The sequence below is a fragment of the Meleagris gallopavo genome, chromosome 1 (assembly GCF_905368555.1).
Source record: "Meleagris gallopavo chromosome 1, MGAL_WU_HG_1.1, whole genome shotgun sequence".
In the NCBI taxonomy this organism is placed as follows: domain Eukaryota; kingdom Metazoa; phylum Chordata; class Aves; order Galliformes; family Phasianidae; genus Meleagris; species Meleagris gallopavo.
Window position 1 is genome coordinate 159788008 of NC_139404.1, and position 24639 is coordinate 159812646.

A 24639-nucleotide genomic window follows, 5' to 3' on the forward strand; every position below is an offset into this window, starting at 1 on the left:
TGGCTTCAAAGATAACAATCAAATAATAATACTTTATTTGATATGCAGATATTATTTTTAGAAAAATACGTTACATTTTCCCAAATAAAATTTCACACTATACCTTTGATGGAACAGATGAGTAAAATGTAATTCAAGCTGTGACCTTCAGAACTGCTGTTATACTACATCATTGGGCAGTCAGCGTCACTCAGTGATCCATATGCTCAAATTGGTGTCTGGGGACAGCCCAGGAAACATGAAATAGTGTGAACATTTTATAAAGGAAATCAAATCTAACTTTACAGAAATTGAAATGTTGCAGTTATTTATAGGCAAATTATCTTCTGGGATGAGTTATTTTTTTCTACACAGGAGAGCTAATTCACTGAGATTTGACCTCCTGCCCCTTTACTGACATGTGTTGAATGCAAGACTAGCCCAAGCATAATGAATGTGTTTGAATATGAGATGTTTTACACCAAATTGTGACAAGGGTAATAGCATGTCACAGAGACTACAACAAATGTCAGCAAAAGGCTGTTGTCATAATGACTTTGCAGTAATCATTATTTGCTTGTGGAAAAACTGCAGCAGATTAATTCACCACATTTCCAGCATGAATGTGGTACAGCTCAATGTAATGTGAGTACAAGTATTGTGTCCTTGCTCAATAGTCTTATTACATAAAATCCCATTTGATGAAACAAGTTACATGTCAACTGGTAGCATATTACTTGCTTTGAAGAACCATATTAAAATTCATTTTGCATCAAGTCCTTCAGTCCTGATATGAATAAAAAGAGCGTGACACTGATTATGTATATAATTCTTATACAAAATCATGGCATTTAAAATGAACACTGAATTATAATCAGGAATCTACATGACTTGAATAGACAGAGATTTTGTTTTACATGCTTTTTTGAAGAGAGAAGAAACAGGTCCAGGAAAGAAAGAACATACTCTAATTAAATACTGCTAGTTTAATAAAAGCAAATTAGATTACATTTCTGATATCTGATATTTATGCTATCCTTTCTTTATGTCATTTTGACTTGATAATACAAGTGGCAGGAATAAGTGTATTTAATACTTATTAAACTATAAAAAAATACAATCCTAAATATATTGAGGTCAGCAACAGAATGAGAAAGAGAATTCAAGATACTAAATAAAGTAGGCCTCCAAACTCTAAAAAAAGCTAAAGAAAGCATAATTCCAAGACATAGAAAGAAAGAAAGAAAACTTCCGAGTGCTGCTGTTTCCCAATACTTTTTTTATAATTCAATACGCTCAATAATAACTTCTGGTTAAAAAATTCTATGCATAAATTATTTTGATTTTTATTTTCTACTAAATGTTTAACAATAATTAAAATTCTAATAAAACTTTTAAGGAATAATCATCCTCAGCCTGCTTCTGGTAGACTTTATCTGAAGCGAATACATCTCTCATAGATCCTCATGTAGTTCTTCTGTCCTGGCACCCACATTACAGTCTTAACTGGATTGGAATTTTCCCTTGCTGCATCACATGGAATAATAAAGATAATCCTCAGAACATAGGAAATCTATATCTATATGCTAATCCTGTAACAACCTTCTTACCCTTTAAGATCTTAAAACAATGGAGTTAGTTGGTAATTTGAGAGAGTTTTCAGGATCAAAGATTACAGGCCTGCATTCAAAGCACCGAACAACCACCCTACATACAAAAACACCTTTTGGTGGTCAATGGTATCAAAAATAGATTTTAGTTGTTGCACAGTCAATTTGTGCAGCAACAGACATTGGTCCATAATATCACAAGAAATAATTATAAAGGAGAAAAAGATCAACCAGAACTACATTGAAATCCCAACAAGATAAAAAAAGAACTGCATGATGAACTCTCAAAAACTGTCTTTCTCTGGAGACAGTCTATAACAAGGGTTTTTTGGTCTAACAGTATCACCATCAGTGAATCAGCAGGTGAATTTGCAAGGCTTGCTTATGCTGGTATTAGAAGGAGGGAAAATACCATACAAAAAGCACAAGCCACTGCTACTTGGTATTTCTCTTTTCAGCCTTATCAAAAGTTTCATAAAACAGGAACTCACTTTTTAAAAAGGAAATAACAAGGCATAATTAGTTCACCTTCCTTTTTTTTTTTTTTTTTTTCTGGTGAGTTTTCTTGCTGGTGTTTTGTTGTTTGGCTTTTTGTTTGTTTGGTGGTTTGGTTTGGTTTTTCAGTTATACTGTACAGTAATGTACAAATAATTGAAAGAATTACAGTCAGAGTTAATCTTGAACTGTGTAACTATCAGCAAAACTATTGTGTTATAAAGATTAAAAAGGAAAAATTGTAGGCCAGTCCAGGTTCACTGTCTAGCAGCCAGCCTCTAGCTTTAAATTAGCAGTCTCATCATAACATTGCCCAGTATACTGAACATGAGGTAAAAATTGAAATGATGTTTAGGAACATAAATCAGTATGACATTAGAAGATTTGAAAATTTGAAAGTGTTCTGTAGAAAGCTACTAGATTTTAGTGCAATTAGTTTTCAACCTGGTAATGAGAAAGGGTCTTATTTTCTTGCCTTCTATATCTTACAATACTTGTGCAAAGGGGATTTAAAGATTTTGATTTAGTATCAAAGAATTGTTTGAGTTGGAAGGGACCCTTAAAGGTCACCTAGTCCAATTCCCCTACAATGAACAGGGACATCAACAACTAAATCAGATTCCTCAGAGCCTGGTCCACCTAGAATGTCTCCAGAGACAGGGTTTCCACCACCACTGTGGGCAAATCATTCCTGTCATTTCCTGCTGCCTTAGCACAACAGACCCTGATAAAAATGTCTGTCCCCTTCTTTCTTATAGCCCTCATTTAGATAATGAAAAGTCATTAACAGTTTTCCCCAGAGCCTTCTCCAGGCTGAACAGCCCCAGCTCTCTCAGCTTGTCCTCATAAGGGAGCTGTTCCATTCCTTGGATCATTTTGGACATACAGGTCCATGTCTCTCGTTGTCACGGTTTTATGATTTTTGGTTATCAGTATTCCACATCATAACATCCATAACATCCATAACAGCCCGTAAACCGTTGACACTCGTGTATTGAGGACTCTGCATCCTGACACAGTACTCCAGATGAGATCTCATCAATGCAGAGTAGAATGGCAGGATCTCCTCCCTCAACCTGCTGGCCACACTTCTTTTGATGCATCCCAGAATACAATTGGCTTTCTGGGTTGTGAGGGCACATTGACCAACTTGGTTTTCACTGCTTTTGCTTGCCTCAAAACCAATAACAGTTATGGCAACTGTCTATATTATTAAGAAAATTTATATGCAGTAAAACATGAAAGCAAGAAAAATAAGGTCTAGAATATCACTATTAGAATTAAAATAAAGGAATTAGAATAAAGGATCTGCCCCAAATAACCGCTTGATATCAGAATATATTTTCTAATATACTTGCTAATATGTTTTTCTTTATAAGTGGGATACTTTGTGATATAGCTGCAAAATTCAGCAAGTGCTCTGGAATAGGTGTGGGTAAGAGTCAAGATGAGTCATGACTATAAAGTACCTGAGTATCCAATACTCTGAATACAGAGGATCTCTTCAATCAGTCATGAATCTTAACAGTTTATGTAGGACATAAATCTAAGAACTTTTCATACTGTTACACAGTTTGTTCAGACCGCTTATGACACAAAACCAGAAAAACTTGATTAATAATGAACTGCGCAACTGTATTTTATAGTCAGCGTACCGCAAGAAAAATCGGAAGAAATCAGACTCAAAATAAAATAACAAAATAATTACATAATTACATAGAAGAATTTCTATTGTTACTAAAGTCACCTTGCTTTCTCAAAGGCAAAGGAAACAAAAGATTGATGCTGCTAATATTGATAGGTCTTCGTTAAAAGCCAGAGTTTTATTGAGCTTACTTATTGTTCATGAATCTATGATGATTTACACAAAGCTGAGATTCATCTTTTTTTTAACATAATGTGACACAGATGTATTTAATTTTCTTTCAGATAGACTCTTCATCTCTGTTAACTCCATTGAATTCTACTCTGTAACATCCAGGTCGTATCTCATTTCCCAGTTCCAAACATCCATCAAAGAGTATAAAAGGGTCTGGTCTATTTTGCACATTTTTAATAATGTAACAACAACCACCACCACAAAAATTTCACTTTGTGAAAATCTAAACAAAAAATGCTTTTGTGTCCATGTCAGCCACTGTCACATAAATGTGCTCATCACAAAACTATTAAATCAGATTAGTAGTGATTTTAAAAGAAATGAATGGAAATATCTCTCAAAGAAAATAGGGAAAAATACAGTACAAAATTAATAAATTGTTCTCCAGTTTATTAAGAGCCTTTTTAGAGCTGCTTTCAGTTTCTCAGCCTTTTCCTTGCTTGTTAGCTTTTACTTTTATAATTGCCCTGTTCTGTTCTAATGTGATGTTAGTGAGAGCATTTGTTGACTCATGAAAAGATTAATATAATTAATTTCACAGTGCACTGCAATCATACACAAATATCGGAAGTTACTTTGAAGTAAAGCAATGAAAACTTCAAAACCAAAAAAAATAAAAAGACAAACAACAACTAAGCATATTGCCTAGGAAAAAAAATTCCACCACATTAAGCAAACGGCCTTCATGCAATGAAGCCTTAATTAAAAGATTTATAATAATATGCAAGAAACATATTCTGAATTTCTCAGTTATCATTGTTATTGAGAGGTTCTTAATAACTTAAGAATGCATATGATTAATAGTAGCATTAACTTACATTACTACATATACTACTATGTCTTTATAAAATCATATAATACGACAAGCAGTTATGGGAGATATGATAATATTTCTGCATGGGAACTGCTAAATCACAGCCTGAACCTCTGGTTGACCACCTGAGACAAGCAATGAGTCAGCCACAGGAACACAGGTGAAGGTAATTCACCTGTGCTACCGGAAGGGGTGGAGCCTGGCTCCACCTCTCCTAGATCCCATTTACGTGCTGACTGCCACTGAGGAAGGATCTCTTCCTGGAAATCACTCCTTGTGGAGAATATTGTGAGCCTACAGCATCAGTAAGTGTTTTCCACTTATTATTCTACTTATTATCTTTCAATTGTGATAATCTTATTTAGCCTAAAACTTTGTATACCAATTGATTTTACACCTCACCTCTATACACTTATTGATTGTACAGTTTCATATCTCATTAGAGTTAATATATCTAAATTTTAAAACTTGAAAGATTTATGTAAATGATAGAGAATTGATTAATTGGTTGTCATGCTTGGATAATAGCCGATGACTATGAAACCTATGCCCTGTTATTCTACCCCAAATTGTTAGTATACTTTACAGAGATAGGAAACTGTTAAGAATGTCCATACTGTCTGCTAAATAACAGAGTTTGATCAGAGCTACTATCCTTGTGTGATCTTAAGTGTTACTGGTCACTTTGCAATGTTCACTTTCATCTTTGAGAACTTGTTGGAAATATCTACATAAGTCTCTGTTTTCAAATAAATGTTGGTCCCACTTTCTAAGTTGTAATGCTAGTGCATGTAGTGCATGTCATACTATATTTTAAGTATCTGACTTGACTCATGAAAGTCTCATACTCCATTGCGATCTGCGATCTCCACACTAATTTGAAAACATCAAGTAGATGTTGTAAGAGATGATTCTTTTATGCTGTTGCCTCAAAGCTTGCTGATGAACAAGTCCTGGGCAAGGGTTGTAAAATCCTTTGTCTGAGGGATACAGATGGACAAGGCCAGAGAGAGAGATAATCTGCAAATTAATGGCCAGGAAGCAGTCTTTTGTGTGGGCTTATCTCAAAGAAGATGGCATCTCAAGAGGTACTGCACATGACTCTTACCCAAATGCCCAGGAATGTCATGTTGGCAAAAGAAGAAGGATAAAAATGGGACAAAAAAATCATGAGACTGAGGTTTTCTGACATGGGAAGCCTCACGATCTGCCTCCCTCTCTCCTGGACTTGCTCTGCGCTCTACCTTCTTGCTGCCTAAGGACAGCTGTGCTGCTGCTGCTCTCCCCCAAAAGATTTCTGACAACAGATTCCTCATGACCTGAGACCTGCATGCTGAAGAAAAAGGTATTCTGCCATCAAATCCCTCACTACTGAATGCCTGCATGATGATGGACTCTCCTGGGCTTGCTACCTGGGTCCTGGTGCTTCTTCCTGCTATCCGCTTGCTGCCCAGGACCAGCCATGCTTCTGCTGCTCTCGCCCTGCACTTTTGCCTTGGACCTTCAAAATGGTATGCAACGGGACTGCTGCTGGATCCTGGTGGTTATCCCTGCTTTACAGTATTCTTGCTTCTTTCCTATCTTTTCTATTGCCTTCCTTCCCTTCCCCATTTCCCTGCTTAATATTTGTAATAAACTGGTCGGACCAACATCTGAGCCGTTGTTTCTTTATCTCATGCCAGGTATACATGTATCTCAAAGAATCTCCTCTCCCTTCCATAAATGGAGTGCTGTGTTAGGTGGCTACAAGCTCTTCGGAAGGGATGGACAAGAAGGCAAGAAGGGTGGTGGTGTGGCCCTTTTATATTAAGGACTGTTTCGATGTTGAAGAGCTTGGGGTTGGGAATGACAGAGTGGAGTGTCTATGGGTAATGATCTGGGGGAAAGCCTGTAAGGGTGACATCTTGGTGGAGGTCTGTTATAGACTGCCTAATCAGGATGAAGTGTTGGATGAGGCATTCTATGAGCAGTTCACAGAAGTAGCACGATTGCCAGCGCTTGTTCTCATGGGAGACTTTAACTTCCCTGATATATGTTGGAAATATAATACAGCACAGAGAAAGCAATCCTGAAGGTTTCTAGACTGCGTGGAAGATAGTTTCCTTATGTAACTGGTAGGAGAGCCTACCAGGGGTGGTGCCCTGCTAGACCTGGTCTTCGCTAACAGAGAAGGACTGGTGGGAGAACTGAAGGTTGGGGACCATCTTGGGCAGAGCAACAATGGAATTGTAGAATTATCTATTCTTGGAGATGTCAAAAGAGTGACCAGTAAAGCTACTTTCTTGAACTTCCAGAGGGTGGTCTTTGATCTGTTCAGGGCGCTTATAGCACGGGTCCCTTGGGAGTTGCTTCTCAAGGTAAAGGGGTCCAGGAAGCCTGGATGCTCCTCAAGGTGGAAATCTTAAAGGTACAAGACCAGGCTGTCCCTGAGTGCTGTAAGGTGAGCTGTAGGGGAAGACAACAGTGTGAATGAGCCAGGGACTATTGTTGACACTCAGGAAGAAAAAGAGTGTCTCTGTCCTCTGGAAGAAGGGGCAGGCTACTTGGGGGCATTACAAGGGAGTAGCAAGGTATGCAGGGAAGAATTTAGGAAGGCAAAAGCCCAACTTGAACTCAGATTGGCCACTGCAGTAAAAGACAATAAAAAATCCTTTTATAAATATATCAATGGCAAAAGAACAACCAAGGATATTTCTCAGCAGGGAATGTGGCCACTGAGGACAAGGAGAAGGCTGAGGTCCTCAATGCCTTCTTTACAACTGCCTTTAATAGCCAGACCAGTTATCTGCTGGGCATTCTATACCCTGATCTGGAAATCTGGGACCCTACTCAGAATATACCCACGGCAATTCAGGTGGAGACAGTCAGAGAGCTTCTCCTCCATCTGGACTGTCAAAGTCCATGGGACCGGATGGGCTACACCCTTGGGTGTTGAGGGAGCTGGCGGGGGTGATTGCCAAGCCTCTGTCAGCCATCTATCAGCACTCCTGGTTAACAGGAGAGGTCCCGGAGGATTGGAAGCTTGCTGATGTGACTCCCATCTTCAAGAAGGGCCGTAAGGAGGATCCAGGGAACCATGGACCTGTTAGCCTGACCTTGATACTGGGGAAAGTAATGGAGCAATTAATCTTGGGTGAGACCGCACAGCACATGTGTGGTGTCCAGGGGATCAGGCCCAGCCAGCATGGGTTCATGAAAAGCAGGTTGTGCTTGACCAACCTCATCTCCTTCTATGACTGGGTGACCAGCCTGGTGGATGAGGGAAGGGTTGTTGATATAGACTACCTAGACTTCAGCAAAGCCTTTGACACGGTCTCTCACAGGCTTCTTCTGGGGAAACTGGCTGCCCGTGGTCTGGATAGGTATACACTTCTTTGGATAAGGAACTGGCTAGAGGGCTGTACCCAACGGGTAGTGGTTAATGGAGTTAAGTCCAGTGGCGACTCGTTACAAGTGGTGTCCCCCGGGGGTCGGTACTGCAGCCCATTTTGTTTAATATATTTATTGACTACCTAGATGAGGGGATTGAGTGCATCCTCAGTAAGTTTGCAGATGACACCAAGTTGGGAGGTGGTGTGGATCTGCCTGAGGGTAAGGAGGCCCTTCAGAGGGATCTAGATAAGCTGGATCGCTGGGCTGAGATGAATGGGATGAGGTTCAACAGGGCCAAGTGTTGGGTCCTGCACTTTGGCCGCAACAACCCCATGCAGCGTTATTAGCTTGAGGATGAGTGGCTAGATGACTGTGAAGAAGAAAGAGACCTGGGGGTGTTGGTTGATGTTCAGCTGGACATGAGCTGACATTGTGCCCATGTGGCCAAGAGGGCCAATGGCATCCTGGTCTACCTTAGAAATAGTGTGGCCAGCAGGAGAGGGGGAGGTGATCATCTCCCTCTACTCAGCACTGGTGAGGCTGCACCTCGAGTAATGTGTTCAGTTTTGGGCCCCTTACTACAGGAAAGATGTTGAGGCCCTGGAACATGTCCATAGAAGGGCAATGAAACTGGTGAGGGGTCTGGAGCACAAGTCCTGTGAAGAGAGACTGAGGGAGCTGGGAATGTTTAATCTGGAGAAGAGGAGGCTCAGGGGAGACCTCATTGCACTCTACAATTTCCTGAAGGGAGAATGGGGGTGAAGATGGGTTTGGTCTCTTCTCCCAGGCAACAAACAGCACCCAGGGAAATGGCCGCAAATTGTATCAGGGGAAGTTTAGGTTAGACACGAGGAAAAACTTTTTCTCTCAGAGAGTGGTCAGGCACTGGAATGGCCTGCCCAGAGAGGTTGTTGAGTTGCCGTCCCTGGAAGTGTTCAAGAGGCATCTGGACGAGGAGCTGCGAGATACGGTTTAGTGGCTTGTGGTAGCAGTGGTAATCAGAAGACGGTTGGATTAGATGATCTTATAGGTCATTTCCAACCTTGTGATTCTATGATTCTATGAAATTGGAGCGAGATAGATGTGAAGAACAAGAAGTTGGTTTATCTTGTCTCAGCTTACTAACATGTCAGAGAATAAAAGATGTTTTATGATGACAGTGTATACAAACCAGGGATGTGAACTCAATGTGCCTGAATTTTTTTTTCTTAAAGTGAAAATATTAATAATGTCAAATGGAATTTTATTCATTAATACTACTAGGAAAAAAAGCAAAATGGTAAATTCTAGGTAGAGATTTTTATTTTACAAGACTATTTACTATTATTATTATTATTTTTATTAAAAGACCTCCCATTCCCTTGCCTATATAAAAAAAAAAAAAAGTGTCCTTTCCTCCACCCTTGGTCCAGTAACTTCTACTGGCTCTCTTGGTTGCGGAAACTCTATACTGTCCTTTGAACATGAAAAATACTTTCATTTCCCAGTCATCTGAGATCTCAATGCATTTCAAATCTGTGCTTATACTGAAGACCCAAGTAACCATTCCTCTACTTCTGGCATTTTCAGTGGTGGTGAGGCCTATTTTTGGCATTGGTGAGGCCTCACCTCGAGTACTGCGTTCAGTTTTGGGCACCTCAATACAGAAAGGACATTGAGGTGCTGGAGCAGGTCCAAAGAAGGGCAACAAGGCTTGTGAAGGGGTTGAAGAACTTGTCCTACAAGGAGTGATTGAAGGAACTGTGGCTGTTCAGTCTGGGGAAGAGGAGGCTGAGAGGAGACCTTATTGCTCTCTTCCAATATCTTGAATGTGCTTACTGCAAGAGTGGGGTTGGTCTCTTCTTACTGGTGACAGGTGACAGGATGAGGGGAAATGGCCTCAAGTTGCGCCAGGGTAAGTTTAGGTTGCATGTCAGGAGAAACTTCTTCACAGAAAGGATTGTTAAGCACTGGAATAGGCTCCCTAGGTAGGTGGTTGAGTCACTATCCCTGGATTTGTTTAAAAACCATTTGGATGTGGTGCTCAGGGACATGATTTAGCAAAGGGTTGTTAGGGTAGTATGATTAGGTCATGGTTGGACTCAATGATATTTAACGTCTTTTCCAACCTAAGTAACTTTATGATCTATGACTCTATGATTCTACTTCATCCACTCCTGACACCTCTCCTCAGCATATCTTATTTAGTTGATCTCTAAGAAAGCATTCCTCTCTCCTACAAATACTGTCTAGTGAACCAAAATACCATCACCTGAAATATGAAAATTCACAGCACAGTCATAGCTTTTTAACAAAGTGTATTGCAGAATAAGAAGTGAATAAAGAGATCATTGTTCATAAACCCTTTTACCGTCTTGCTTCAGTCTCCAGAATAGCCTCTAGTAAGCAGAGTAGAAGAAGGCAGCCAAATGCTCATCCACAGGGCTAAATCGATATCTAAAAACTGTGGAAAGAAGGGAGTTTAAAAATATGTTGTAGGAGTACAACAGTATCAGAGAGCTACAGGGAGAGCAAACAGTTTCTTCTTCCTGTTGCTGCACAATGGATAACTGAACAAAAAGGAAAACAAGCAAGGGGAAGCTCGTCTGAGTATCTTAGTGATAAAGTGTTCATGTGGGAGTGTGAAGTCCTGAATTCCAGACTGTTTTTATGACTCAGAATTTCCCTATTTGGCTTTGATAGAGTCTGTCACCCTCTTGAGATATCTGTCTCCACTTAGTACAGGGGAAGCATAAATTGCAATGCTTTTAAATTAGTAACCTAAATTTAAGCAGGCTGAATCTGGACCTAAGCACCTATGGTAGAGTTAGACTCACTCAAGGGATGGAGAGAGGTAAAGAAGATATCAGTTTTTAGTTTATGTTCATAAGTTTTATTATATATTTAATCCCAGGTCATTCTGTGTCAAACATCTGAGAAATCTTTCTCTCTCTTTACTGTTTCCTGATTTTGAAGCCACACACACAAGGCTTTCAAAAAACAAACGAACAAAAACACTAACATCTAACACTCTAGATTTCAATTATTTTGTAGCTGACACTGTGCCAATAGAAGGAAAAATGGGAAATAAGTACATTTAGAGCATTTCTCAAAAAATTGTTATATGTTGACTTAGTCCATATGGAAGTGAACAGCTAAAATATGACATAAATTCTATGCTTTCAACTGCACCTAATCTCCAATATCTGCACTTACAGTAGTGTTCAAATGCCTGCTTTACAGCAGTCTGTTTACCTGATATGAGCAAGGATACATTTGGGAGCACACTTATTAATTTGTTGGTGTTTTGTAAAAGTGTATTCATTTCCACAGTAGGAAACAAAGAAAAGTTTTAAGGAAAAAAAAAGATTTTAGTGTCTGTTTTTAAGGCTTGCCTTTGAAACAAATATATATATATATATATATATAGGCATTGTTTCATTGTGAAGATTGTCGATGCATCTGAAACTAGATCAAGCCATAGGGAAAAATTAGAAGATGAGAGCTCCCAGGAAACTTGTCAGGAAACATCTTTGCTTGACAGTGAAAAAGAGAAGGTTTGAGAGGACTGCAAGTAGTGGATGTGATTTCTTCACTATGCAAGCAGCGTTCTGATTCTCATCTCTAATAACAATCTGAGCACAGAAAGACAAGTAGAGAAGTATGGAAAGTTACAGATAATGTTCTTTATAACAAAAAGAGATTGGAAGTCTATTATCAATACCCAATTTCAATGTATCAGATGCATCAAAATTTTGCTGCACATGGACAATATTGAGATTAGTAGAAGGTGCATGGAAAATTGACACTCTTAGTGGATATATTCACACTTCTAACCCAAGTGGCTACACTGAGTAGCCTCTCAAAAAGAAACTTCATGTTGTAAAAACATCTTATGTTAAGGAACACTCACAGTATTCACATTTTAAATAAATCAGACAATATTCTGGCTTATTTCTGTGTCAAAAATAATTAAAGACAAAATAAAAACAAGCAATTATCTTGAAATTAAATATGGAGATGACGCATTAGAGATGAAAATAACTTGCAGGATCATGCAGAATTTAGCAGTTTTGACTCAGAATGAGTCAAATGAGCCAGTGAGCTCAGAATAAGCCAGTGCTCAGCCAACCCACACAGTAAAGTGCTTCCTGAAGTTTAGATGAAATTTCCTGAGCAACACAACTTCTGACAAGTGATAGTGGCTTCACAGTGACAGCAGCAAGATTCCTCAATGTGTTTGGATAATCCTATTCATGCCATTCCTTCATATATATCCAGTTTAACTACTTAACTCTCCTTTATTACGATTACATCTATCCCAGGCCTATCCTTGTGTACAATGAACTGTAAGGAATTTGTGAGTTTATAGTATCTCCTGAATGACTGGCATGATAGTCTACATTGGTAGAGAAAATTGGTCCAGAAAATAATTGGTTTGTTTACATGAGGTGATACTGCTGTTGTCCTTTTATTTGACAGCCTTGCTTACTTCTTGTAGTGCTTTCTCTCAGATTCTCAGATGTCTGAGCCTTTTTTCTTCAGCTGTGTGAGAGAGTTAGCAATCTATCCTCTTAATTAAAAACATGTCCTTTAACAACATGCTATTGAGAGCAATGAAAGCATTTTCTGAACAGAACGATAAGCTTTTCAAATGTCTCCAGTAAGCAAATTCAAGCAGAGGTCTGAAAGTGAGTCTCAAGCATATTCTAAATAAGATAATCAAATCAGGACCTTTTCAGTCCTTGCTGTTTAAATTGCTCTTCATGAATTAGCTAAATATTAATTGAAAAATATGGACGTGGTTTCCTGGTGAGACCTCTCTTTTCTAGACAAATATGACCTTTTGACCTCAAGACCTTTTGTCTTGACAGATATGATTTTGGGTTCTCAGTTCTAGAGTGTGTGTTGTAATTTCTGCAAAGGTAACTAAGTCATCAGGAACGAATGAGGGAATCAGTGTTGCACAGTGCATGAGCCAGTCCTCTTCAAGTTTGAAAACCAAACTCAGATATCCTTTCTGATAGAAAAGAACAGTTAAATAAAAACAGCTTAGTTGCTAATATGAAGCCACTAAGGTGACAACAGAGCCAGAAAGATTTTTTTCTGTTGATTCTAATATACAGTCTTAATTTCCCACAAATTTATGGATGTTTGAATATTGAGCTTTTCTTTCATTTAATTTCTAAGAATTATCAATGAGAAAATGATAAAATTAAATATTCTGACAGTTATCTTTCAGAATTTTAAAACTGCAGGAAGGAATCTTCTTGCAAAAAATATGTAACCTCTCTGACTGTAGTTCCCTAATTTAGCTACCTACAGATCTTTTGACAGTTACAGCCAACAAAGTATTTGCTTTGATCAACAGAGAACAACTAAAAAGGATTATTAAGCAGAAAAGCGTCATCATGATCTGCAGAGCTCATTTTTCACAGCACTTGAATATGTAGAAACAAGTGCTAAAAAGGTCAGTTTTGTTTGTTTCCTAATGTCTGTGCATGAAACAACATTGCAGCCTTGAGGCTAACCCTGGTATTCTCTAGTTCAGTTACAAGTGAAAAGATTTAAAACTCTAACAGTAAGAGGCTCATAAGGTGGAGAGGAGAAAGAAAGGAGTAGAATGGAGGGGAAGAGACCTCATGAAAAAGGAAGACAAAGGAAGCAAATTCCACAAAGTGAGAATTATAGAAGTAGCACACAGGGCATTTATCCCATTCCATTGCCAAAGGTTCTAAAGAGGAGATAAAGATCAATATTATTCAATTTTTTGACAACTATCTCTGAATATTATATTTGGAATCTCAAGTCATTTCACAATTACTGAAAACTTTTTTTTCAGTCTAATTGGTCTTACAATGGTTGCATGAAATAAAAGTGATGACAGATGAAAGGAGAGAGTAAAAACTGCACTGCTATTTATATATCAGATTTTTCTTAAAATGTTTAGAAATAATGGGCTACACTAAAACACTAACTTAAAAGAGTTGATAATAAATGCTTATAGCTATAGGATTGCATAACAGCGTTTTGCCAGAGCAACATTAATTTACCAGACTGTTATAGAGCATTCTGTCTAAAATTATTTATAGGCGGTAAGACAGAGCTTGACTAAAAGGATTGTCAACCAAAGCTCTGAAGTACAGTCAAGAAAAATTCTTCACAGCTTTACTATGCTTCAGCTTCAGAAACTTAAATAAATCAATAAACAAATTAAGACATTATATATTGCTTCATGGTGTGTTCTGAAAGCACTCATACAAGGTATTAGTTTTAAGATACTAAGATATCACATATCTTAAATAACTAATATTTCCAACATTTTTCAGCTGTGGTTACCTTTTTTATGACGGTGAATTTATCATATTTGCATTAAAGGAACACCACAACAGTATCATGATCAAGATAAGATATTGATGATCCTGCTAGCTTATTACAAGAAGTTGCCAGTGTGTTGTTCTTCTCTGGTTCTTTGTAGAAAATGCTGCAAAGTCTCAGGGTCCTTTTAAGAATAAAGAGGATGTTTTCATAAATGCATTTTCACTTAATAGGAAAAGGAAGAATAGATCATCTGTTCACTACATGTACCGCAAGGAAGCTTAAAAATTTTCTGCTTGAACTGGGCACACATGGCTCAAGCACACACAGTAAGTTCACCATGGCATAACACATTATTTGTCACCTGGATACGCATTTCTCATACAGTGCACAGAATAAACAACATATTTTTTTTTTGTTCAGGAAAGCCAGGGTAGAAATGACAAGACTGTAGGAATTCCCAACAAACTAAGCACATCCAATGTGAAATAAGGAATGCTCCATCATGATTTATCGAGGAGTCAAGGGATGGATGCTATCAACATTACTTTGTGGATATTTGAAAGCACCTTCCTTCAGAGCCATTTGCCTCCGCAAGAGAGTACTCAGGAGTGTTCACTGGTGGAAGATCTGGCCCATGACTAAATAGCTCCAGCTTGCTACGGGAAAACTGGGAAATGATACCATCGTGTCCTATGAAAAACAGGATGCAGGTGGGCATACCTGCTCCCTCTTATCTGCTGACAAGGCCCAGAAGATGGGAACAAAGAAATTTCTGCTGAGATCCCAGAGCCAGAACCTTGCCACTCCAAGGAGAGCTGAATCAACTACTTTGGATTTGAGCTGTCACTCCAAAGACAACTGACTCAACCACTTTGGACTCATTAGTAAGATGATACTATCATTGAAAAATCGTTGTCGTCAATGGAACAATGCCTGATGACCCACCACTACTGAAAATCAATGACTGAACTACGAACAACTCTGAATCCATGGTGGTGACTATCTCCCTCTTGCTTCCTACAAAGATTCCTTGCTTCTTCTTTCCTATCTTTCCTATTGCCCTTCTTCCCTTCCTCATCACCCTAATTCATAATAGTTGCTGGCCTCCCCTTCCCCATCTCCCTGATTAAGATTTGTAATAAACTGGTCAGACCAACATTATTGCTTCTTAATCTCATGCTGGGTATTCACATATCACAAATAACCTACTCTCCCTCCAATAAACTGGAGCGAGACAGAAGTGTATATTTTATTTACAAAACAAGGCCAAATCAGTTTAGTATTTCTTATGCACACATCACATCAGCCATGTGGCGGTTCATCCATCTTAGTCCACATTTTGAAAATAAATGGTTTACTCATCATGAAGAAAGACCAATATTTTTGCATTATACTACTCACTTGCTTGGAGGGAAGCTCTGTATTTTGCTTTCTGGTAAACCTTAGAACTAATGAAGATCAACAGCTGAATATACAAACTCACTCTACTATAATTTACTAATCTGATAGTGCAAGCACATTCTAGACTTCACTGTTAAATCAGATTTAAAGTAGATTAACATTTCAATGCTAGAATAAAGTAACAGATATATTATTGAAACAGAACCACAATGTCATGAAACTATGACTATTCTTACATTCAAAATATAAATGCTGTCTCTATAAAACCTGATTCTTGATAGCTAGCCTTTCTGGTTTCCTATCATAGGAATCCTAAGTGAAAAAAGTTTTTTGCTTTCTGTTTAGTTAATGAAGAGATTCATGATAATCTCAGTTGCCCAGTAGAAAGAGCAGTAATGAAAAACAACAACAAACTGTTTGAGGTTAAGGATCAGACCCTTTCACAAAATAAGTATAGAATATAGTATATAATAATGTTAGAAATCCTTTGCATGGTTTTACAGTGATAAAACTTATAGTGACACTAAAAAGCAAGTGCCTGCTAACGTTTAACAGCCAACAGTATCTCAGCTGCCACATACACTTAAATCTCTAAGCCAATTTTTTGCTTATTATATATTTGGGAAGCATGTAATTGTCTACACAGCAGTCTCATGTTGAAATAAACAGCTTTTTAAAAATATTTGTACTTTGCACACCAAACAATTTTTGCCCAGTGCTGTTTCTAATTCTAAAGTATATTAGTCATTAGCACTATGCAAGGACTATCTTCACAGGCCTGTAAGTCAAACACAGAAATAAAATGACTCAATAGAAGAAAGGAATTAGCTAACTACAAAGGTGTTCATCTACCTACAAGTCCAGGAATTTACTTGAAATGCATAGAACTGAATTAGTGGCTAACGCTGGAATTCTAGGTTTGACTAAGATTTAATTTTTTGTGTCTGTGTCAATGAGTTAGTAGCTTAAATGCCTGTATACTCTTTTAGAAAACAGTTGTCCAGACTACCTCTATAGTTTCTTTGTAATTTCTTAAAAGTGTAGAGGAACTCATCAAAGTTCTTAGGAGAACAGTAAGCTCTGCAAAGGATAGGAATTGATGCCATTGTCATTCCAATCAGAGCTAAAAGCTTTTATATGTGAGTGTTCAAATCAAGCTGATACTAAATGTCACTTCTTTCTCACTTCACCAATGAAAGTGCCATGAATTTTAAGTACAGTTAACAAGAAGGAAGGCTGTATATGGCTTAAAGAAAGCACGGAGAAGGTAGGCGGGCAGAAAAAAAAAATCAGTCTGTTTTATTTCATTATGAAAAACAAAATTCTTAGAGTCTAACGTGCAAGAGTTACAACACAGAGAGAAATAGAATTACTCAGTTACAGAAAACTTGTGCTAACTAGTCTCAGAGAACAGCACTGTTCTGCAACAGAGTTTTGATTTCATCCAAGAACATCTCAGATTTTTTTTAAAATAAAATAGGTAAGTATTAAAATGTTTTCCTATATCTGACGAGTGTTTCAATTGGTAGTTACAATTAGGGCTCTAAAACATCCAAGTTATTCCTCCACATTAAATGGAAGAAAGATAAACTGTTATGTTCCACTGATTAACTTCATCAACAAAGATGAAAAAAGTATATAGCATGAAAATGTATATGAAGATGCAGTTGAGATAATTACTAGCAGTAAAAGAGTTGTGACCAGAATATGAGTTCAGTAGCTCTCTACTTGAAGTTTGCATAAGTGGTCCTTCTGCAGATATCTTAACGCTCACAATAAAAAATTTCATCAGGAATACAGCCCATGCCCATTTTGGTTAAACAGGTTTGGGAAAATTAAGTAGGGAGATGTTGTCTCAATTAACCTTTCAATAATTGCTGTTTTGCAAATCTGCCTTCATAAACTATCTCATCTGAGGCGGAAAGTACACAGGTAGCTCTGAAGGTAATGCTTCCTATTGAAACTAGTATGGAAACTACTGAAAATGTAAGGAGCACAAGAACACTATTTGACAGAGCAAATTCCCACATACAAAATGCTAGTAGTCACCACCATTACTGAGGCGTTTTCTCCAGCAATGAACAAAAGCCTTCATGCCATGCTCATAAAAAGCTAAGCCATTGTAGGTGACCCACATTACTGTTACCACTACTGAAACTCACCACCCACCACTTCACTGTGCTCACATCCACTGTTTAGTCTCTATCTATGTTCAGCAAGTGTTGATGAACGTCAGTGAGTGCCATTTTTTCCTCATGGAGGAATTCGGTGACACACTCTTCCATGTCAGATATTATTTTATCAGACTGTTCCTATGCTGTCATCTGACAGATGACAGATGTAACAGAATATTGTCAGGAAGGTTTAGTCTCTACTGCCATATGACCACTGTTCACCTCTGACACCATGGGCCAACACAATAAAATAGGAGGCATTACTTTCAGAGCAGCCTTCAAGGAATGATCGTGTAAAGAGACAAAACACCCTTATGCTTAGTTCTATAATCAAGCTTCATGAGATGTAATTCATTTAATCACATTAAAATATTTTTAGTTAATAAAAATACAGACATTTAAAGCCAGCCATTTACTCTTTGTCATAAAGAGGTTGGATGACAGTTTGCGCATAGTCTTGTAACATTTGAATATCAAACTTAGGTAAGAGGATCTCTTCAAGCATGTTTTAAACACAGTCATAGGAAGCTTAGAAAATGACTATAAACTTTAACCAGATAAAGATTTGCATGACTTTCATCAAACTAGGATTCACTTGAATTTGATTTAAGAAGCAAGAAATATTTCTGAAGCATAATTTTTTGTATATAGTATAATAAATAATATGTATAGTATATAATCCATACATTAAACAACTAAACATGTATATATATGCAAAATATGGATGTGTGTACAAAAGTAAAGGAACTTTCTGGCAGGAAAGAGCAAAAGGAAAAACATGGAGTCATAGATCATAGTTTGGCTTAGGTTAGAGGGGATATTAAAAGTAATTTAGTTATTACACCTAAATTGCCAGCCATCAGATCAGGCTGCCCAGGGCTCCATCCAATCTTGCCTTGAATGCTTCCAGGGATGAAGCAACCACATCTTCTCTGGCCTTCTCTGGGTAAGCTGTTCCAGTGCCTCACCACCCTCTGAGTAAAAAATTTCTTCCTAGCAGCTAACCTAAATTTCCCACCTTTTAGCTTAAAGCCATTTCCCCTTGTCCAATTAAATGCTTTTTTTTAAACATTTGCAATCTAAATCTTCTGTGAACATGTACAACTATTAGGATGACAGGAAAAAACAGATGCAAAATGCAGAAATCCAAAATATCTTTTGATTAATGTGTTGTGCTAGTAAAGTATTTAGCCTGTGTTATTTTTTATACAGGTATTAGAAATAAAACAGAATCAGTTGTGCTAAATAGAACAACGTTGAATCCTCTGAATACAGAGTTGAATTTTATATTGTCGAATTGAAGATGTTAATGCTGGTGTAAGAGGGGATGAAATAATTTTACAAAGAAATTTTGCAGTTATAAACACAACAGATTTAAACCAGCAGAGAATTTCATTGTTCTATGCAGAACTTTGCTTTATTATTACAATTAGTTAATTTTATTTTTGTGCAATATGTGATACTAACATAGTAGCTCAAGGGATTTGTATTTAAAGTTTCATTGCTTTGAACTCCTTTTAGAAACAAAAGGTTTTAGCAACAAAAGGTTTTAGCATAGTTTTTAAGATAATGAAATTCCAAATACCTATACTAAGTTAGAAATGCATCTTTAGGCAATGAGCCCAGTTCTCCAACTATACCATGCTGAAGCTTCTGCTGAGTACACTTTGTAAAAACTTGAAATAAATCAATGTGCCCTATTTTTGTTATGTCTACATTTTCAGAGGAACCAGAGATATGTGAGCCATTAAAATAAAGCAGATACGAACTGGAGCACCATTTCCCACACAAATATTCCACCAAAAATTTTTTCAACTTTATTCCATATGTGACACTACAGAAAAACTTACAGCATGAGAATGGTTTTGGAGAGATGAACATAAAAGAAACAAGAAAGGCAAAAAATTGAGTACGATAATTTACAGCATCAGATAAAATGTGACTAAAAATAATTGAAAAGTCATTCTTTATAATTCAACAAGTTCTTTTCAAGTGTCTATCAGGTGTTCTTGTGGATTAGATGTGGGACCCTCAAGTGTTTCTTAAAAGTGCTAAAAATATTCCTTCAGTATTGATCCTATATCATCTTAATATCCCCTCTTCTCACTCAATGAGGTGATGAGTTCTGATGCAGGCATGTTCCATAGCAGAGCAGGGAATCATAGTGTGAAGGTGTGTTCCTAAAATGCAGCCCTAAGAAATGCTAACAAACAGAGTGCGCCACATCAGCTAGGCTGTGGCACAGCAGAGGGCCCAGTATGCCAACCAGACCTAGTCCATAGGGATGTCTGTTGCCTCCATGGGCCCTGTGTAAGAGACATTACTAGGAAACTTCCTAGTCTGGTATGACCCTCTGGAGGACTGGGGGCTTAGGTAATGATCTCTACTATCCTTCCTGGCAGTTCCAGCTGATCAATATATGGTTCTGAGGCTGTTCTCACTGGCAGAATTTGGAGTTTCTCAGTTACAGGATAGTCTATTCAATACTAGGCCTGCTGGTGCCTGATGGAATGCACCTTCATTAGGAGAAAAGGGCTGTTATACAGGAGTTAGCAGGGTTGACTGATAGAGCTGTAAATTAGATTAGAAGGGGGAAAGGGATTAAACTAGACTCATCAATGATAAACTGTAAGAATGCATGCCAAAATTTGAGGGAGAGTATGCTAGTGAGATCCCCTCATCTGCTCCACGATGTGCTGCGTACAATGAAGCACATTTTGTATGTTTCTACAGCAATGCATGCAGGATGAGAAATAAGTAAAAGAAGCTGGAAGCCTTGGCTGAGACTCAGAGCTACAATATAATTCTCATAAGTAAATCTGGTAGAAAGAGTCCTGAAAATAGTGTGTTGTGATGGACAATTCCAGGCTTTTCAGCAGAGACAGAAAGGGTAGGCAAGGCAAGGGGTGGCACTGTGTGTGAGGATCTGGGCTGTATGGGTATGGTCTTTTCCTATGGATTACTTCAAATTACCAGATGTTAACTGAGAATACCACACAGCTGATATAAACATGTTTAGGGAATTCCTACAGCACGTTTGTTACAACTTCTTGATATGGATGTTAAGGTAGTCAACTAGGAAAGACTTCTTTGGAGTCAATAGAGAACAATAAAAACTTCTGGAAACTGACAGAGCCCAACTGAAGATATATCAAAGAGATTCTCTTAATTATTTATAGAGAATAATCAACTAACTTACACTGGACATCTACCTTATATATGATAAATGCTGGATGAGATTAATCACTCTCCTAAGGAAGAATACTTTTTAAAGAAAATACAGCAGGACAGCTTTCTTCTCTGTTACAATTATGTGCATAATTTTTCCTCTTAACAGTAAGACAGCAGGCCTGCTGTCGAGTAAGTAAGTCAATATTATCAAAGTGCTAAATACTTTTAGCCATATTTGAGAAAGAGTAAATAATGAGAACCAATGGACATGAAAAGATAATGCCCTTAAGACCAATAGTAATTCAAAGAGAACAGTATGGAAACCTCTGTTTAGATCACTGCTTCAGAGGAGCTTTCTTCTCGCCAAAACATTTTCTCTCTGCCATTTACATAAGTTTGTTCCATCATTTTATTATCTTAAACTCTGCTGCAAATACCTCAGTTTTTCCATTTTACATTTATACAATGAAAACTGCACAAAATATTTGCTATTAAGACTTATGGGCACACTAACATTAATCCTCAGAATAATCAGAAGAGTGCTGATGCAAAAGAAAGGCATATTGCATTAACAGTAATTCATGCCTGCATAATGTATATAAAACGCTACAGTGGAGATGACTGCACACTACTGAACTGTGTAATAGTTATGCAACAATCAAGCCAACAGGGAGCACAAGGACTTCTGTTGCAGTGACTGTCATGTCAGACTTGTCTTATTGGGATTTCATGTTTTGGCTAGGGTAAATCTTCAGTGTGAAGGTACAAATGTTGTTCAAAAGTGTTATCAATACTTACACTTTTATGATAAGTCTTATGATGAGATGGGAAGCTCAATAAAATATTGAAAAAATATTGGGGAAAAAAGGCAAATTAAAAAAAGATTTTGAAGTCTCTTATCATTTCAGCCACCTTCTTGACTTTAAGAGCTCTTGCTATTTATTTTTGTTGTTGTTGTTGAATATTTTAAGTTTATAGCTTTAGTATCAAGAAATGTTTTACACTGATTTGTTTTTACATGCTTGTTATCTATACTGAACTGGGAAATCCTGCTAGACTTCATGCAACAGGACCACACATTAGATATAGGACCATAAAATGGAAAACATTATTACTCACCTGTATATAAGCTGTCTTTATTTATATTTTTTTTTTTTATTTAAAATAAGAACAATCTAAGTGACAAAAATCTGATACAAAGGTAAGACAACACATGCATTCATGCTATTTAATGCCTAATTGAGACAAACAGCATATTGTGGTTAAACCAAAACAACACAGGTCATTTGTAGTCTAGCACAAAGGGAAATTGCAGCTTCTCTAAACTGCAGTAAACATGATCTGAGAAGAGCATGTTACTCAAATGGTAAATAAATGTACTGGATTTATGTATTCATATTCCTATCCATAAATCCAAAGTGTAAGACCACTGCAGTATGCCCTGTATGTGCAACTGTAGAATTAGGTCCCCTTCTTAAACTATAACAAGTTAGTTTCTAGCTAACCAAAGAAAAGGCAAAGTGTCTCTAAATCATTGAATGAGCAAACAGTCAGATGTAAAAACAAATATGTTATTTCTTCTGATATTTGAAGCTCAAATTAATTATCTGGGCATAGAGGTAATATTTTTTTTTTACAAGGAAACACACTCACTGCTTTCCAAAGTATGACTTACATAAGTATTAACTTACTGCTCTCCTCTCTATTTCAGGCAACTCAGATTCCTGCAGGGAGCTCTGCTAACAATATGACGATGTACAAACAAGGAGTTACTATAGCTCAGATTTTTTTAGCTCATGACCTACAACATGTTCAAGAAAGAAGCTCAGCTTTTTAAGATGAATAGAGGATAAAATACCGAAGAAAATATTTTTGGCTATTAAAAATGAGGGTGAATAATTGAGAGACATTAGAAGCTAAAATACTACTTGTTTGTAATTGTGTTCCTTTTTTCAATATTTTTTATAGTATGTAATAAAAGATTTTGCACTTCTTCCTAAATGCACAAGATCCTCTTATGAAAACATGACAATGCCCAAATTTTAGTTATAATCATCTTGCTATTATTGACTTTTTATTTTCTTTCTCTTTTCTCATAATCAGTACTTGCATCTTAGACATTGAATTAATCAGTTAGAGATTGCAGTATACTTTCAAGGCCCTCTGAATTAAGATTGTGTGTTTTTCAGAGATAAACAGTACTAGTACTAAAAAAGTACTAACAAAAAGTGGGTAGGACCTGAAAGTACATTTTCTGGCTTTAGATAACAGAATTCCCTTTTTAGTTCAAGCAGTAGGCATGAACGCAGGGGGTACAAAGATCTAAATTTTTGTCTCACCACCTACCTCTCTGAAAATGAAACTGTTAAGTGGGATGGATATCTACTTACTTTGGAGATATTAGATGAGAGTGTTTCTATTAAAAATATTACAGTCAGAGAAGGTATTATTAGAACAGACTAGAGTAGAGTCAGTTGAATACTAAAAGATACTTAGGATAGGCTACTGCTAAGAAAGTTCCATTTGCATTCTTTCTACTGTTATTTCTGAAAACTGCTATGCAAATATCTTGATACTAATGCTTGTTCGAGGCGATCATTGTATGAATCTAAACAAGCCCTTAAAATTCAACAGCACCCCTTCCAAGCTGCAACAGCAGGGTATCTTTCAAACTAATCCAGAAATGCAGCAAAGATATAGTGCTCATGTTCAAGGCAGATAGCAAGTCTAAAAGCGATTTCACAGATGAAAGACAAGTTATCAGCACTGCAACAGCTGTACTGGCATATTTTCTTTGAAAATTATCTAGCGTTTTCTACAGAAAAAGGATAAAAGTGAAATCTGTGAGGAACTCTGTCTGCAGCTAGCATCACATTTGGCTACCACGAGCCATTAAATTATGCCCCATACCTGTGCCAGAAAACTGAATTGCAGTGACCTCTTCTCTTTGCTTTGTTATGCTGAACTGAATGACAAAGTGACTAATTCCTGCTTCAGATGATACGGGAGATAACTGATACTGTCTAGAACATCCATAAGAGTGTTACTATAGTTAAGTATATCTTCAAAATACATGATCTGCCTACTCAGTTTATGTGCATCCCAAGCTAACATTTTCATTATCTTTTCAGCTCTTCTTCCAGGGCCTGGAGGGAACATGTGCCACAGCCTTCATGGTTGAAGATGTAAATTTCTAGTAGCAATGGGAGACAAGCAATACAATACTTGAATCCAGCGATCAGTGCTATAAGCCAGACCTCACTTGACTGGATTTCTTTTACTTCTCATTACTCAAGATAAAATGCAGATAAAGATTGACATGAAGAAATAGAATTAGTTTCTCCGTTGATTTCACTTTATCAAAGTGAAAATCATATGCAACATCTGTGGAAGATGCTGGTCTCTGTTTATCCAAAGCAGTGGTTGTACCTTAAAAACATGTAT